The sequence below is a fragment of the Dasypus novemcinctus genome, chromosome 10, assembly GCF_030445035.2.
Source record: "Dasypus novemcinctus isolate mDasNov1 chromosome 10, mDasNov1.1.hap2, whole genome shotgun sequence".
Classification (NCBI taxonomy): domain Eukaryota; kingdom Metazoa; phylum Chordata; class Mammalia; order Cingulata; family Dasypodidae; genus Dasypus; species Dasypus novemcinctus.
In genome coordinates, this window is record NC_080682.1 from 39,166,137 (window position 1) to 39,180,131 (window position 13,995).

Genomic DNA, 13,995 nt, shown 5'->3' on the forward strand with positions numbered 1-13,995 from the left:
TGGTGAGATTAGGCTAAAAGAAAAAAATTGTAAATGTGCTCTCTTAAATAAATAGAGTAAATATCTTTGGTTGGTAATTGTAATTTAATAAGTTTATTTAAACATGAGGTGGCTAGTCAATGTGGTTATAGTCAATTATAAAGAGTTTGTAAAACATCTTCCAAACTAAAAACGTTTAAATAATTCTAGCTCTAAAAGTCATTGTTAACTAAAACTTAGATTGGTATTGGTTGCAAAAAAATAACTTTGTGAGAATAAAACCTGTCTGAAGGCAACCGCAAGGTACATATTTAAGTAAGTGGTAATAAAAAGTTATCTTGATTCTATTGGAAATATTCTGTTTTCATTTTAACAATGAAAAATAATTTTTTCCCCTCTATTAGTAAAGTAAAGTACCTACTGTTATCTTCATGGTAAAATTGTGTAAGTAAACAGTCATTTGATAAATGATGTATTGCATTAAATTGTTTAAAATATATATATAAAAACAAGGAATAAACTTTAACATTATCAAACTCTTGTGCATTCAAACCAGGCCTTGAATACATTGCATTTTGCCTCTCCATGTGAGTTATTGGCTAGGCTAGTCACTGACCCCTCAATTAAAATATTTGCTATATTAGCCTCTGGTTCTGCTCCTAAAGTCGATGGGAACTACATTGCAGTTTCAAGCTCCTGCAGCAGCCAATGATGACTCACTACAGCCAAGTGTACAATGGACATTGCTTCCAGACTGGCACTGTTCCATAGTGCCAGAGAGCACTATGCACCAGGCTAGTAGAATACTGGAAAATCTCTCTCGGATCAATGATGCTGCAACTTGCTCACTGCATGAAAAACATGCTAAGTGGAGCCATGATACCAGGATACTGTAAGTGAAACTTAAACACAATTAGCATTATGGCCTGCTCTCATGGAGAGATAACATGTAAAGTATTACAAACCTGAAACTTAAAACTAATAATTGCAACTCTGAATCCTTATGCATTAAGTAATACATTAGTTAATATAAAGTGCTGTACTTTTATCCTGTACTAAATATATGCCTAATAATTATAACGCTATCTTTTCTATTTTGGATCAAGTGCGAGAGTATATTGGACATGTTAAATTCCTAGTAAATTCATTTTCTAAACAGTTAATAAACATGTCTATAGAATAAGGTTTCAGTCTCAGACAGGCTCAGTCAACTTACTATATTCTGTTGTACTCTACTGTGTAGCAAAAGTGAGGCTTTTGCTTGCTGATGGTGAGTCACCTATTGAACAAGTCAAAATTGCTAGAAATGTACAATTAAAACCAAGGTGTAAAAAACCTTTATTCTGTAGTTCTGGTCACTCCCACAGTGAAAAAATAAGACAATTTCCAACTTAGTGTTCTAATCTTGAATGAAGCCAGTTGCCCAAGGAGTACCAGTTCACCAGGAGCATCTGATGGAGTGAATGAGTGCCAATAATTGAACAGCTTGGAATGTGACTTCAGACAAAGCTAAGTGTCCGTTGCAAGTTCTCTCTAAAGATAAATAACTTAAAAAAGAATATATGTGCTGTTCCCACCAGCTTTTAAGAAGGAGTGCCATCTCTATAGGCACCTAACCTTGTCTACCTCTGTAATCCAATGTCTTCTTTTAAAAACGGGTATTCCAAATTTTTAATTAAGTTTGTTTCTTTCAGAGTGAACATCTTATTAATCATATGAAAACTCATCCAACTTCGTACAGAACGCTGGATCCATCTTCATCCAGTTAAAATAAGAAGTTTACGCCTTGTTAGGCAATGACTACAGCCCATGGCCAGCAGGAAGCAGTTACAGAAAAGAGATCATCTCCCTTCATCACCCCTTTTAAATTAAAGATGTAAACTCTTTAAGGGTAAAATAAAATAATAGATGGATCTGGAACCTGACTGGAAATCCACATGTGTGCCGGTGGCAGCAGGATAACTGCAGGAGGTCCTTGCCCCAAGTTTCTGCTGTTCAGAATGAAAAGTTCTAAACTTCTAAAAACAGTCCTGGATGTTGCACTAAAGACTGATAAATAAACAATCAAAACAACAAACAGCTATCCACCTCATAGCTCCAACAATAATTATGCCAAAGCTTAGCAAGTTAAACTTTGGCAAAGGGGGGAAATGATGTGGGCTATGGGTGGGCTCTTTGTCTCTTCAGAGATAACCTAAGCTGTTTGACTTGTGGGTGTGGAATGGTAAGAGGCTGCATTCCTGCCCTTAGTGACAATGGCAACAACTCCAGTCCCAGGAAAAAGTTTAACAAAGCAAGGTCTATAAACTTTAAGTATTTAGGGGGAATGCAAACAAAATATGGTAAAAGCTTATCTAGAATATCTGGAGTCCATGCTAAAAGCTTACCTAAGATGTGGAAGATATATATATGCTAATTCAAGCCTATTGAGAACTGAAACAAAGGGACCATTTGGCCTTTCCTCTCTGTATAAAAGAAATTTGAAAATCTTGTTCGGGGCTGGGAATTGAAACAAAAAGCTCCTGAGTCTGGCCAGCCATCAATAAACCATTTTTCCTTCTCAAAATCATTCCTGAGTCCTGGCCTCTATATACGCAAATATTTGAACCTCTCTCAAATTCTACAACACTACCAGAGACAATGCAGCATAGAGGATAAATATTAAACTTCAAAGGAAAACTTGGATACAATCTCAAATTAGCCACATTGCTAAACTCTTCTGGGGAAGATACCTAAATTCTCTGAGACCTAGTAATGAATCTACTACTACAACCAAATGTAGAGCACCTACAATTAGTTATGCCAATAATTACAATGGTTTATGTCCATGATCAAGCAGCTAGTCTACCATAAAGAGTTATTTCTGACTACAGATCTTAAACTCTGGGTCCACATAATGAACTCTGTATATCACATTTCCTGTATGTGAGAACATATGCTATTCAATTAGATTCTGCTGCTTACTGCTATGGGCTATGGGTGGGAGGCTTCCCCCTTCGTAGATAACCTAAGCGGTCTGTGTCCTGACTTGTGGATGTGGGATGGTAAGAGGCTGCAGTCCTGCCCTTGGTGACCATGGCAATGACTCCAGCCCTGGGAGGCAATTTAGCATTGCAAACTCTATATACATACCAGTCAGTCCAGGAAAACTGATGATGGTGATGCCGAAGCTTAAGGGAAATTGGACTTTGCATCTAATGGGAAATATAATATAGCCTGTGCATAAATTCAAAATCATCTAATTCTGTATCCAAGTGTGCCTAGTCTCTAGAAATCCAGTTAAGTGATATAGGCTTTGAATGTTCAGAAAGGATGTAAGACTGAATGTGTATTTCAAAGTTGCATCCAGACAGAATGTGGGCAAGATGCTAATTCAAACTTACCTGAAATATAAATGATATGTTAATGCAAAACCTACCTGGTACTCAGGCAAACACTTGACTAACAAAAAAAGTAGTTTTCTCGAATAAAACACCATTTGACTCCCCACCCTGTATAAAAGAAACTTGAAAATCATGTTCGGGGCTCAGGTTTGAAACGGGAAAACACCTGAGTTCTGCCAGCCATCAATAAATCATTTTTCCTTCTCAAAATCATCCTTGTGATATGGGCTATGGTTGGGAGGCTCTTTGTCTCTTCAGAGATAACCTTAACCTAAACTATCTGTCCTGACTTGTGGGTGTGGAACTGTGGAATGGTAAGAGGCTGCAGTCCAGCTCTTGGTGACCATGGCAATGACTCCAGTCCCAAGAGGCAATTTAGCAATTCAAAGGAAGAGAGTGACTCATGCAGAAAGTCCTGTTGCACTGTGTCATTCACAATTTAAATTGGCCTCCAATCCTTCCTTTAGCACCACCCAAGACCTTTAATCACCTTCAAACCTGGTGTTTTCTGAACCTGGTGTCTTACATAAGGGGTCTGTGCAAAATGAGTATTTATTGGCTGAGTTAAGTTATTCCTTTAATAAAATTTAGTATGGTGGACTTAAATATTTCAAATTTTAAAAATCATATTTTACTGGCTAAAATATTTTAAGTTACAAATTTATGATCCAAAATATTTCTGAATTAGTCCGTTTCACTTACAAGTTTAGTCAAACAGTTGATCAAATCATTCTGTACAATCATTGGCAGCTATTTCTGCAGTCTTCAATAATTATGCTAATGACCAGAAAATGAATGTTAAAAGGAACAACTAGCAAAGTAATCATTAATATTACAACAATTGATTTTTTAAATTTTATATATATTTTTTGTTAGAGAAGATGTGCGCTTTCAAAACAATCATAGATAATGTACAGAATTCCCATACATCAACCCTATGACATTGCCTAAAATTGTTGTGGAATATTTGTTACAGATTATGAAAGAACATGATCAGACTATTACCATTAACTATTGTCTGTAGCATACATTTGGTATGTTTTTCTCCATACCAAATCTAATTATTAACACTATGTATTAGTATTGCACATTTGTTATAGTTCATGAAAGAACACTCTCATATTTGTACTGTTAACCACAATTCATCTTCCACCATATGGTTCATTATTATACAAGCCCATGCCTTGTGCATCCTATCTAAAGTGTACCCTCAGTGGCTCTCACTTTCATCACAGAGTTGTGCGGCCATCACCCCAGTAAACCTAGTAAACTCAGTAAATCTCCCATACACCCTATTATTGACCCTTAGCATTGATATAGTATCTTCTTTTGTATTGATGCAAGAGCATTATAATATTGCTGTTGAGTATAAAAAAATATTTTGTATATGGAAATAATACATATTTTCATTATATAGTCTACCATTAAAATTATTTGTGCTCTTTAAAATGATAATAAAAGGCTTCAGGGTTTTGCAGCATAGCATTTTCTATGATGGGATGGTCTTTCTCCTGAACCCTGCTCAAGAAACTCAAGTTCTCTCATACCATACAATAGACCCACAATCTAACATCCTAAAGGACAGTTTTCTTTAAAGATAAAAATCCAAATAGGTCCAGGAATAAATACACTCTGTATATGTGAGAATTGTGTACGTACTCATATAAAAAAGAGCCTGTGTCTATGAATTCAACTCAGTAAGCATTTATTTATATCATATTTTCTGCCAGACATATTTCTAAGAGAAACAGAGAAAGAAAAAACATAAAAGAGATGTATTACATAACATGTGACTCAAATTATATGAACACAATCATACAAAAATGCTAAAATATTTTTGAAAGAAGATAAAATTACATATTTAGCAATATAAGAACAGAGGAAAAAATAATTTTTGTTTGTTGATGGTTCTACAAAGTAATCCTGAATAATAAAATATATGAGGGGGTGGGAGTATGAATCATAGGTAAGGCAAGGTCAATCTGTTTAGAGGACGGGGCATCTCTAAAAGAGGAGAGAGAATAAATGAACTCAGAGTTGTTAGAGATTATGAAGTAGGATTGGAGAATATAGAGATGTCCAGTGTAGGTCGTAAATTACCCTAGCAAAGGAAAACACATAAATAAAAAGGAGTAACAGAAAAAGACTTTAATATCAATTTCTATTATGCCACATACCATGCTAAAATATCAAATGCCTTAGCCCACACAGTCTTAAAACATCTTTACAAAACAGAATATTACCCCATTGTATTAGTCTGCCAAAGGGATGCTGATGCAAAGTACAAGAAATCTGTTGGCTTTTATAAAAGGTATTTTTTAGAGGAAAAGCTGAAAGTTACAAGACCCTAAAGAGTCCAACTGAAGGTTGCTTTTTTACCAACATCAGCTGCCACATGCTGAAGCAAAATGGCTGTTGATTTCTGCAGAGGTTCAGGCTTCCCCTCTGGGCTACTTCTCTCTGTTTCATGCTGGCATAGGGCTTGTCTCTCGGGCTTTCTCTGTCTCCTGGCATGGGGCTCATTTCTTTCTGGGCTTTCTATTTCATTCTGTTATTCTGTTCACTTCCCAAGGATGGTTGCAAGCAATCAGGTGAATGACTCATCTCTCCCTGGGGCCCCAGGATAAAAAATGACAGAACTTTCTTTTTTCCTCTGCATCTTCTTGAGTGAGTGCCATTTTATACAGGCCCACCAATGGGGCAGGGACTCAACCTGAATCAGGCCTTACTGATGTGGTCAAGTCTAAGCCTAATCTTAACAGGTAATGTAATCAAGGGCCCTGCAACTGAATCCAGTATAATCAAAGAGTATCACACCCAGAAGAATAGATTCCTTTACAGACACAATCTTTCTGTTTTGACATTCACAAAAATAATCTCAAACTGTAACATCCATTTTCCTGTATAGTTTAAAATCTGAAGCTCACCAAAATTAAGCAAGTTGCCAAGAGAAAAGATCAGTATTTGAACCACATTTCCTAGAATGGAAAGCCTATTACCATTGTGTACGCTGTACTTTCTTCCAATGAAGTGGGTTCTAAGATTAGCAAAATAGATATGGAACAATTTGGAAAGATTTCTGATTAATATATGAGAAGGCTAGATTTTAGTCTAAGGAAAATAGTTTCTATACAAATTCTTGGATAAGAGAGAGAAATAATATTTTGTGCTTTAGAAATTGTTTCTGGCTTTTTTTTCAAGTTCAAATCGTGACAGCAATAACTAGTTGGATTCTTTCAAGTGGGATTTGTAGGTGAATAAAAGTAATTTGATTCTTTGGCTCATATAAATTCAGAGGTCATTTAGTACAATTAGCAAAGAAAAATTAAATATCTCTTATATCAAAGATTAAATATCTCTACAATATCTCTTATGATAATTATACTGAGGATACAGTTTGGAGGTACAATGAATATCAGTTTATTTACTTTAATTCTGAATGTGCCATATGAGACCATTGCTTTCTCATGGCAATTTTCATTTCCACATTTCTCAGGGAATAAATGGAAGGATTTAACATGGGAGCAATCAGTGTAAAACACTGAGATTTCCTTGTCTTTGTTATCACTACCAGATGGTAGAGAATAAGTATAGATTCAGGGCACAAAAAAAACACAATTTTGTGTGAACTGCAGGTTGAGAGAGCTTTGTGTCTCCCTGGAAAAGATCATGTCCTAAGATTTTACAGTATATTTATTAAGAGGCAATCAAAACAAGAAAAAGTACAACCAAAACCATCCCTGAATTGACAATAGCTAGGATATTAATGATTTGAATGTCTTTGCAGACCAGTTTCAAAAGAGGTTTCACATCACACATGTAGTGATTGAACTTATTTGACCCACAGAAAGGTAAATTGAGGACCATGAGCAGTAGAGCAATAACATGCCAAAAACCCAAGCCCCAGGCCAGGAAGATCAGCATGTTACACTTCTGTCGATTCATGATGACCATGTAGTGCAGGGGCTTGACAATGGCAACATAGCAGTCAATAGCCATGGACAGCATGATTAATATTTCCATACCTGCCAGCAAGTGGGCAGTGAAGAGCTGGGCCATACAGTCTCTATAGGAAATGTTTTTCACTCTGCAGCTAAGACTCTGATTATCCAGGGAACCACAGCAGATGTGAAGAAGAGGTCCATGGGGGAGAGGTGGCAGAGAAAGTGATACATTCTTTGTTTGATTAGATGGCTGCAGGTGATAGTCAGTAAGATGAATGAAGTTCCTGATTAAGACAGCCAAGTAACAGAGCAGGAACAAGAAACAGAAAAGCAGCTCTAGCTGATTATAGTCCCATAGCCCCCAAAAGACAAATTCGGTGACTTTAATCTGATTTTTCATTAGGAAGAAGTGAGTTCAGAGTATTGAGTAGGAACTTATATATCTGAAATAATACAGAAAATTAATATTAAAGGTTAAAAGCATTTTCAACTTTGTAGATTGCTAAATTGAGAGAAGAAATGGGTCATAATGGTTTTATTACACAATCTTTCAAATTATTTGTAGATTCAGGTATTATCATGATATCAAATGGTATTTAATGAGAGCATATTTTAATCCTGGCACTTTTACAAATAATTTATATTGTATAAAATTCCCATAACAACCAAATGAATAAGCAGTTACTGTTCTTATACTCATTTTATGTTTAAGGAAATGGTAAGAAGTGTTCAATTAATTACACAAAATCATTAAGATATTAAGTAACCGACCTCAGTAATGTACCTTTATCTATTGCCAGGTTTCATGCTCTTCACGACTATTTTACATTATCCCCAGGCCAAAGGGATTCCAGATGTTCCTCATCTTTGTAAAGAAAAGAGGTTTATATCCATCTTAGCCACTAACTCCCAGTGGAAATTTAAGCAATCCCCTCCCCTTCACTTTGGTACATATAATTTATCTGCACACTTCCAATCTTGTGTTAAAACTCAATGCATGCAGTTAAACACATTATTTATCCTTTAAATTTAAAAAAAACACCAAGTATCTAAATTATGCAGGAGAAGTAACATAAATTAGTAGGTAATATTTCAGTGAAATTTCTCCTTGACATGTTTTGTTCAGGTTCAAGTTATGGATAGATTGTAATAGGAAATTCAGAGCAGTAATTGGCTTTCTGAATATATGAACACAGGATATTATTTATGAGAAAACTTCTCATTTTTCCTGATTATTCCAAAGGCACATTTTAGAGTTTGCTATTAGAAGTACTTTCAAAAGTTAATTGTTTTCTGTTGCCATGTTGGAGGAACTAATGAGATGGAAAGAATGACCTGTTTACATGTATACACTTACATTTCTCTGAGTATATCTCCTTAAAAAATGTTACCTCCAGTTAATTGTTATTTTCTTTTTTTAAAATTTTTACAGAGAGGTAATAATATGATGTAGGGTACATGTCCTTAGTCTAAGGATAATGAGGACAAACATCCATTCTTGGTGTCCTAATAATTTCTACCATAATATTGCTATACATTCATTTTGATATTTCTTATTCAATGGGGAAGGAGAACTAATGACACTGGATTTATTTACTTTCTGCCAAGAGCAAAGATAGGAAGTCTATGTAAATAAAATATTTTGACAAGTCTTCTGATACTAACCTAAATATAGTCCACAGAACAGCCTTTCTGAAAATATTTTGATTAGGAATAAACTTTTATATAAGAAAATATGCATCTGTATTTTCATCATTAATTGGTTTCCCCTTTGTTTTTTGTTCCACCAAAAGGGAAGGAATAGAAGAATTCACAGTGGACAAATATTATGTATAATGAAAAAACATATAACTGGTATAGTTTATTCTGAGCTCAAACTATAGCTGGACAAAATGGCTTTCTTATAAATTGAGATTACCCAAATCTGGTTTCAGTACATGTGAAATATCTGATTATTTAGAGAACATAAAGGGATCTTGTCATAATTGTACATTAAAACTGTAGAACAAAACTAGAAAATGTAGAGAATTAAATAGGAGATCAAGCTAATATAATTGATTTTCAATTTTGATGATGCAACCTTATATTAGTAGAAGTTGCCCTTGAGGACTTTCATAGCTCAAGAGAATTCAACTCACAATTTCAAAGCTTCAGAGACAGGTACTACTATCTTTTACAGTCCCATGTTACAGTTTTTAGCTTTCCTTGTGTTAATATACATGACCTTAGACTTTCCCTTTCAACCCTGCTAGTTACAAACATCACGGTATGCTTTAACCATTGATGGAAACAAAGGATTTCATGGTCTCTGGAAAAGACATTCTGTTCCCATAACTGTGCTTGTAACATAAGGAATGCAGTGGTTGAATGCTTGATGGCTATCAGGATGATGTCACAGGCAGAGATAAAAATGAGCACATACACTTTGTAGTTAAATTGAACACTTAGACTTTGTACCTTGAGATAAGATTTTTTTAGTTCCTTAGACTATGAGTAAGATAAGAGTTAACTGCATGTTGCTGCTTGTTCTCACATGGACAGGGTGTATATAGAGCCCCTTGTAAACAATAAAATTGTCTGATGAGCATATATTCACAGACCCTCTGATCCCTTTCTCTCTTTGTCTTGATTCCCAATACCTTTCATGCTTGGAACCTGACATCTGGCACCCAACATGGGGCATGAAAAAGTGTTTTCAATAACAGTATCGAGGAACCAGCAGAAAGGATTCTGGTGAGGGTCATGAATATTGTCCAAAGAAGTTTGACTTGAGTCTTTTTGGTAAGTAACATTTCCTTGGATCATCAGGGTAATGGGTAGTCAACTGGGATGTTTGGAAGAATATTCTCAGATTTAAAAACTTTGTTGAAAAATACTGGGGTGCCTGTAAAAACTTCTGAGTTACTAGAATTGTTTGGTTTAGTGCAAAAGCATTGCTATTGGTTCTAGCCTCAGGGTCATAATATTTTTAATTTAAAACAATGGAAACTTGTAATGAAAGCTCTTCACAGAGCATAGCAAAAAGAGAAATCCATTCCTCTGTCTGTATGGGCCTTATGCCATCACATTGCTGCTGCTTTGGGTCCTTGGCAATCTGAGGAAAATGATGAGGAAGAAATTACAGTATTTTCAAAACCCATAGATGAACAAAAAATGGAGGATCATAAAGAGAAACCAGATTCTAAGCCAGAAGATGGGGAAGAATCTCCTGGCTTTATGCCTCATCTGTGTACTAATCCATTTAAAGAAAAGAAAATGACTGATTGTTCTAATGAAATGTCTGATCTTCATATATCTTCTCTGGATGGATATTTCCTGTCCAACCTACAGTGTCTGACGAACCACCAGTCATGCCTGTTCCAGTCCCAGGATGGGACTCTTTTCAAATACTGCCAATGTATTACCATATACTAACAAAATATTTGTCCCTAACCCAGTCCCTCAGATGTTACTAATACGTTTTTTTTATTACAAGGATCTCAACAAGGAGATTCAGAAGCCAAACAATTATTATCAGCTTTTCCTATTCCATTATGGCCAATTCCCCCAGGTGAAATAATCTGAAGTTGGCATTGAATTTCATCATGAGCCTATTCCATTTATATTATTAAAAGACCTTAAACAAGCCTGTGCTCAATACAAAATTAATTCTCCTTATACATTTGGACTGGTCCAAGGGATGGCGCAGGTAGATAGGTTGATTCCATAGGATTGGGAAATGCTTGTTCATACTCTTCTTAGTCCTGCTGAATTTTTACAATTTAGGACTTGGTGGACTGATGAGGCTAATATGACCACCCAACAAAATGCCAATCAGAATCCTCTGGTACTTATATCTGCAGAACAGTTGTTAGGAAAAGGAGCTTGGGCCAAAATTGCTAGACAAATGCAATATGATGATGTAGCTATAGTTCAGTTTAGAATGTCCTGTTTAGCAGCTTGGAGAAGAATTTCAGCTCCTGGGAAACCTACATAATCCTTTGCTAAAATTATACTAGGGGTAAATGAGCCATATGTAGAATTTGTATTCAGACTCTCTGAAATTATTCAAAAAACCATAGAAATACCGGAAGATAAGGATTTGATTTTGCTTACTCTGGCCTTCAATAAAGCCAATAATGAATGTAAAACGTTTATAAAACCAATTAAAGCAGCAGGAGGATCAGTACAAGATTATATTAAGGCCTGCCAGGATATAGGGTCTACTACACACCAGATAGCAATGTTAGCTGCAGCAATAAGAGGTAATCAGCGACCACAAACTAAAAAGGGAAATTGTTTTAAATGTGGAAAATCAGGTCATTTCCAAAAGAATTGTAGGGAATATTTTGCTCAGCCTCAAAAGAATGGTGGGAGAAAAACCCTTTCCAAGATATGTCAGCTATGTCAAAAAGGCTTTCATTGGGCCAGTGAATGCAAGTCTAAATTTCACAAAAACTGTTCCCCTATCTCACCATCGGGAAACCACTTTGTGGACCTAGCTCAAGACCCTCAGACAAACAATATGAGCCTACAAGAAAAGTATCCATTCAGCAAAGGCCAGCAGCATGCATCCCAGTTTTGGAATTAAGAGCAGCCACTCATTGGAGTGCTGCTGTTGATTTACTTTCCACAAAAACTATACTCATTACGGCAGCACGGGAATGCAAACTATTCTGATGGTTGTAAAAGGCCCATTAACTCATGGTACAGTTGATTAATTGTGGGAAGTAGTTTAACCATGAAAGGATTGTCAGTAAAAATTGACAGTATAGATGGTGATTTTAAGGAGGAAATCAAGGTTATGGTTCAAGCAGTTGGTCAAGTACAAATTACTCTGGGACAATGCATAGCTCAATTACTACTTTTGCCTTATCACAAACCATTAACTCTTCCATTTGATAGAAAAGGAGGATTTGGGTCCACAGGAAATGAAATTTATTGGCAGACTTCTGTAGGCGATGAACAGTCTGAGGTTACAATTACTATCAATGGAAATGTGTTTTTGGGTCTAATAGATACAGGAGCAGATGTGTCCATCATTGCTAAATGATATTGGCCCCAGTCATGGACATTACAAAAGGTTCCCACAGTCTTTACTTGCATCGGTGCCATGACAAATATTTACCAAAGTACTTCTGTTTTTGATGTATTGGGACCTGATGGACAAAAATCTACATTAAAATCTTATGTGGCTGATGTTGGACTTAATTTATAGGGTCGAGATTTACTCAGTCAGTGGGGAGCTTTTGTTCATATTCCCACATTATCTGAACAGGCAAAAACTTTATTTATGGATATGCAATATAATAACCAAACAAGAAAAAATGGGGATTGATGAAGATTGGGCAATATTCAAGAAAAAATTCAGGATTCACCAAATTTACCATAGGCCATTGTGAAGAAGGGCATGACTATCTTTATAACTTGGCTTATGAACATGCAGGTTTGGGTTGATCAATGGCCCCTTCCCTTAGAAAAACATAATGCCCTTCATATTCTGGTTCAGGAGCAATTATCTCAAGGTCATATTGAACCATCACAAAGTCCTTGGAATTCACCAGTCTTCGTAATAAAAAAAGAAATCTGGTAAATGACGATGGTTATGGATCTTAGAGGTATTAACAGGGCAATGAGCCCTATGGGGGCACTGCAACCAGGAGTTCCTTGGCCTTCTATGATTAAAAAAATATGGCCTTTAATCATTATATATATAAAGGATTGTTTCTTTACCATTCCTTTGTATCCTTCTGATAAAGAAAAATTTGCTTTTTCTGTTCCTGCTATAAATAATCAATTCCCTATGCAGAGATATCAGTGGTGTGTGTTGCCTCAAGGCATGATGAACAGTCCTACCATGTGTCAATTATTTTTTCATCAACTTTTACAGGTGCTCAGAGAAAAGTTTCCAAAAGCCATGATTATCCATTATATGGGTGATATATTATTTGCACATTCTTCAGATGACAAGTTACAACGATTGTTTCAGAATGCTGAAAAGGTGCTTCCCAAGTATGGGTTAGAGATTGCCCCTGAGAAAGTTCAGCGGAATGCCCCTTATTGTTTTCTAGGTATGCAATTAGCAAATGGGCATATACACCAACAAAAGATACAAATAAGAAGAGATAAGTTAAATACTTTACATGATTTTCAAAAACTTTTAGGGAACATTAACGGGATTCAATCTACTCTGGGAATCCCTAACTATATGTTGCAGCATTTATTTCAGACTTCGGAAGGGGACTCTGACCTCTTGAGCCCAAGGAAATTTTCCTTAGAAGCAGAGGAGGAATTAGCTTTCATTGAAGAGTGAGTTTCTCAAGGACAATTAACTCAAATAGATCTTGGCAAACCTATAGATTTGCTTGTTTTTTCCACTCTTCAATCCCCAACTTCTTTATTCTGTCAAGATGGTATTCTAGAATGGATATTTATCTCTAATAATAAACAAAACAGATTATAGACATATTTTTTATAAAATTATTTCTATTATTGCTAAAGGTCGAATACAACTCATGCAAATTAAAGGCAATGATCCTGATCACATAATTTGTAGTTTATCCCATGAGGAATTAAAACATTTGTATGCTACTGATAAGCAATGGCAAATTGCTATTAGTGATTTCAAGGAATAACTGACAATCATTATCAAGGAATAATCGACAATCATTACCCCACTTCTAAGCTATTGACATTTTTACGTAGAACAA

The 13,995-nt window shown here is 35.7% G+C and overlaps 1 pseudogene; it reads right to left on the minus strand.

Annotated features, from left to right (window-relative positions):
* Positions 1 to 6,786: 6,786 nt before the first annotated feature.
* LOC101446299 (olfactory receptor 4P4-like) lies at positions 6,787 to 7,706 on the minus strand (annotated as a pseudogene).
* Between the last annotated feature and the right edge of the window lie 6,289 nt (positions 7,707 to 13,995).